Raw genomic sequence first — 5037 nt, forward strand, 5'->3', positions numbered from 1 at the left:
TATAACATGCATTTCTCAATTTGACAGCACTAAGTGTATTTGTATTCTATCTTAATAAAAATGCTATTATTTGTTACAAAATATGCACACATTTTTGGTCAAGACTGTATAAACTTCTGCTTCATCTAAAATAATGATAAATTTCCATTTATCTCCACGCACATGACTTTCGTGATTTTTTTTTATCAGATATGTGACGTGAAAGAGATCTGTGCATAAGATTCTTCCGCTCTTATTTTAGTTAACCTTGTTTTATAAATTTATATTGATAATAATTCGTTTTCAAGAAACTTTTACATTAGAGATCTACTCTCCACAAAAAGGGTGGTAGCTTTCGAAGGTGGTAGCCACTTTCGAGGAGGGTGGTAGCCATCATGTTGCTGCACGTCTAACATTTATCGCTTTCTTCTTATGGAGAAAAACAAAGACTGCACGGTTCACGAAGAATGGCCTTTTCTGTCTGATTAATCTTTGAAAGCTTATGTACACATTCGAATCAAAAGGATAAAAGAAATTATGCTTATGTTGATTTTTTTTTAAAAAGCAGGTCGTGATGTAATTATTTAAAAAGCACATTATTAGCTCTCGAATTTAAAGTCTTGTTTTCTGCCTATAGAAATTGAATAAAAAGTTTGGGCTGAACTACAGAAATGAAGGTGTTTGTATATTTTATAATTCTGCGCTAAGCTGCACAAAGGGCTGGCTACCCGCGCATAGCCATTTCAATTCTTGAACTGAATGTCTTCAGGAAAGGCAGCTAGTCAACGACACCGACCGCCAACTCTTTTGCTACTCCTTTCTGATCGAATGGTGTGATTAACGGTCACGCCCTCAAAGTGAGGAGCGCATTATAGAAGCAGTAGACCGTGCCTGACCCAGAAATAATTAGAAACAAAATATCAGAAATGTCATTATTTTCCAGATATCATAACTTTCTGCCCCCCCCAGTGGCACAGCGGTATGCCTGAAGACTTACAACGCTAGAAACTGGGTTTCGATACCCGTGGTGGGCAGAGCACACATAGCCCATTGTGTAGCTTTGTTCGTAATTTCAAACAAACATAACTTTTTGTTTGAATAATTATTTTGAAAAGAGTTGGTTTAATCACACAAGGCACATTAAAATATTAATATATTTCATTCACTAGTGTTGTTTTTTTCATCACACCTTACACTAAACTTTGTAGTTATTTGTTATCTTCAGTGTGCCCAACACGAGTATCGAAACCCAGTTTTTAGTATTGTAAGTTCACAAACATACAGCTTTTCCACTAGGGGGCTACACTTTAACCCCAATAAAAATGAATTAGGTTATTACAGTCAGTAGAAAAACAAATGTTTCTTTTATGTGAATAATACAGAGAAAGTTGGGTTGTATAAGTTATCAGTTTATTAATAAAGCATTGTTGAAATTGATTATCTCGTTATTTTTATAACAACATAAGAAGACAGTAGCAATTCAATTGACATCCTATTGGCACTTGCCAAAATAAACGGTCATATAAGTGTTCCTTAAGGGTTCAGATATAGGCTGTCCTTTATTTATGGTACTGACCAGAGTGTAAGTAGCCAGCCAGCAGTACCTGCCGTCACAATGACGTCGTCCAGTTCTTTGAAACGAATAACGGGATAGGCTCTCAATGTTATAACGTTTCCACAGCTGAAACTGCTGAGCGTGTTCAGCGGCATCACATCTCGAACCTCGGACCATTCGATGTGCAGTCCGAACGTTTCCACAGCTGAAACTGCTGAGCGTGTTCAGCGGCAGTTCGTCTCGAACTTCGGATCATTCGATGTGCAGTCCGACGTGTTAACCATACCTGGTCTGCAGACAATACGAGAAGCTTTTCGCATGCGTGTATAAATAGTATCCTATCTGAATTCATATGGAATAAAATGCTATTACACCTTTACTGACGATACTGATGAATTATCTGCGCTATTAACTTTCGTTCCTTTTCCCCGTTCACTGCAGTTACAATGAAAAGAATCCTTCAGATAACAATGACTTTTTCAGCTTTTTTTTATATTTGAGTTGTAGTATACTCATACATTTACATTATAAATCAAACAATTTAACAAGCAAATATTTAGCTGGAAACCAACACTTATTGCAATGTTGTTGTTGTTGTCCCCCCCCCCCCTTCGTGGGACAGCAAGAAATTTACGGAATTATAACGCTAAAATCCGGGGTTCGATTTCCCGCGGTGGACACAACAGATAGTCCAATGTGGCTTTACTGTAAAACCAGACACTTTTTAATTTTTTCGCTATAATTCAATAAAAAGTTATGTTAATACAAATATTTCCCTTTATTGTAGAGAAACTACCGTATACTAGTTGTTTTTATTTTATCAGTTCATTGTAACAGAACCGACAAAATCTTTCGTGCTTCCCTCATGATTACAGTGTTTATTAAAGCCGTAAAATACTGGATTGTTTGTTTGTTCGTATCAAACTAAAAGGCTGCTCTATAAGCAGTGACGTGACTACAAAAATGCCCCTCCCTCATAAAAATAACTGGGTCCCATACATTCATTTCCCTATAAATGGAGTTACGATTCTGGATGATTCGCCCCCCCCCCCTTTTTTGGTTTGGGGACATACTTACGCCACTGGCAATAAGTTATCTGTACTTGCCCCCCACAGGAAACAAAATCCCGCTTGCTGCTGAGCTAATTGGGGACAGAGGAGGAGGGGAGAACCTGGACCCAGTTAAGTATTAACAGTTTGACACGTAAAAAATGGGCGAGTGTGACTATGACTTAAAAATAAACAAATAAAGTGACGGGCGTCTGATTGTAACTATAAACAGTCAAGTTCGAAAATATTCATCAAACATTTCGGCAGACTTGTTCCTACATAGTTCTGCCTTCGTTTATTTTTATGTTGTTTTTTTAATTATTATTGTTGAGATCGATGCTAAATACGGCTAGTCGACAAAATAACGAGGTTAACGATGTTGACTTAACCCTTATTCTGGAGTGACAACATGCGGACTGCATTTGGAAAAGATTGAAGGAGACGAAGAGTGGGTGTTTGAGGAAAATAAGATTATTCTTTATCTTCTTTGAATTTCTTAAGAAAAAAAATTAAATGCTTCTAATATTTATTGGTTGGTATGTATGTCAGATGTTTAAACAACATGTAATGATAATACCTAACGGCATATTTTAACTGAATAGCTGTGTTTCAATACACTGCCCAGGCAGGTGAAAATAAATGATAAAAACATGCTGTTCGTGTATGGTAATTTATTTGAAAATTCGTGACTTGAAGAGAGCTTTCAGTGTTTCCGTGTATCGGCAACAATGCGTAAAAAAAGTCTTAGTGACAAAAATTATGAATTAAAGCCTAACTTTCGTAACCTAGAATCTTAAATGAAATTATAAATACCTGCACATTTTTTTTATTTCTTTGTTTGTCTTCGAGCAAATCCACATTAAGGCTACTGCTGTGTTCACCGCGGAACATGAACCCCGGATTTTAGCGTTGTAAGTTCGTAAACTTACCGCTATCCCACGGGGGAACCACCCGAACAGGATCTTTATCTTGAAAACATAGGGATGGCCTATTAGTTGGTGTATCGAACAGAAAGTTCCTGGTTCGAGACGTGGTGTTATCAAAAACGCTTCGCAATTTCAGCGCTGGGTGCGTTATAAGAACGACAGTAATCTTGTTATTCGGTTAAGAGTAGCCGTTTCAGGTATGGGTAGCTGCCGACTGGGCTGCCCTCATTTCTGGCCCACTGTTCAAAATTAGGGCTACGCGCCTGAATCATAGAAGTACGTTCCCCGATCTGCCCATTTATTCTATCGTGTGTTATTCGGATGAACAAGCATACAAGCTTTATATTAAACAACAATTATCAATTGCATATATATAAAACGGTATAGTCATACAACATGAAGTACCGAACGGCAAATAGCCTGAATTGAAGTTATAGGCAACAAATCAACCAAACACAAACTTCGAATTAATATAAGCAGCGTAATTAGTTCAATTTACAGAAATAATTATAATCAATCATATTGAACATTCCCAAAAATTATTTGCTTACCTCAGTACATTACGAATGGTGCCTTAAGCTTCTGTGGCTGTTACTTGAAGACTACTAATTCGTAAAAAAAAAAAAAAAGCTTCAAAAAGGTCAGTTTGAAAAAAAAAAAGAGTGAGAGAAAGAGAGAGAGAGAAAGAGTGTCAATACTTCGTTGATTTTCTTTTCTATTATTTTTCTTAGAGAATATCGTTCAATTTTGGACTTATTCAATAAACCACTTGCAAGTCAGAACGCGCCTTTGTCTTGAACGTTTCTTTGCTACAAGAGCGTCGTTGAGCATCTGAAGGCCATAGAGATATCGATTCGCGCCTTTATTGTAAGCCCAGAAACGGTATATTCTAGTGTTACTTTGATTGGACTAAGTCTAACGCAAGGTTTAATTAACGTTGCAACTACAATTAAGAACGGCATTCGTAAAGAATAAGAGAGCGTCAAAAGACAAAATTCGTCTTTTAAGGATTGGTACTCAATAAAACTTTGGTACAGCATGCATTTCGTATTTTAAACTGATAGATACTTTTCTCAAAGCACGTGTTCTTCAATTGGCATATGCTGATTGGGTGGTGTGTCGCCGCACACTCAAGTCATGACGCCACACGCGAAATGTTTAGTGCCTATACGCTAAGTTTACGGTTAATTCAGTATAACGTCGCCATAGCAGGAAGTAAATGACACAGTACTTTCCGGAGAGGAATGTTCTTATAGCAAAGAAATAAAGAGACGCAAACACCAACAACAAGAGACAGCTTTACAACAGTGTAAAACCACCTACACAATTATTACAACCCATCGCAAACTGGTTGCCCAAGAATTCCACCCCCACCCTCCTAAAAAGTAAAAAAAAATATGTGCACAAGATACTTTATAAAGATTTTACTCTTGTAAAGGAACATAAATTCTCTCTCTGCCTGGGAAGATCCCTGTACAGTAGTTCCACTAATAATGTACAGGCTGCACCCCTGGCAGACAGAGACACT

General features: G+C 37.3%; 1 protein-coding gene across 1 annotated transcript in view; it reads right to left on the bottom strand.

Moving 5' to 3' along the window:
- Positions 1-4116, bottom strand: part of LOC106457496 (semaphorin-1A-like) — a 217514-nt gene extending 213398 nt beyond the window's left edge. The window contains exon 1 of the mRNA XM_022383452.1: positions 4061-4116. The gene's annotated coding sequence lies outside the window, so the exon portion shown is untranslated. The remainder of the gene's footprint in view (positions 1-4060) is intronic.
- Between the last annotated feature and the right edge of the window lie 921 nt (positions 4117-5037).

Source organism: Limulus polyphemus, unplaced genomic scaffold (genome assembly GCF_000517525.1).
Source record: "Limulus polyphemus unplaced genomic scaffold, Limulus_polyphemus-2.1.2 Scaffold338, whole genome shotgun sequence".
Taxonomy (NCBI): Eukaryota; Metazoa; Arthropoda; class Merostomata; order Xiphosura; family Limulidae; genus Limulus; species Limulus polyphemus.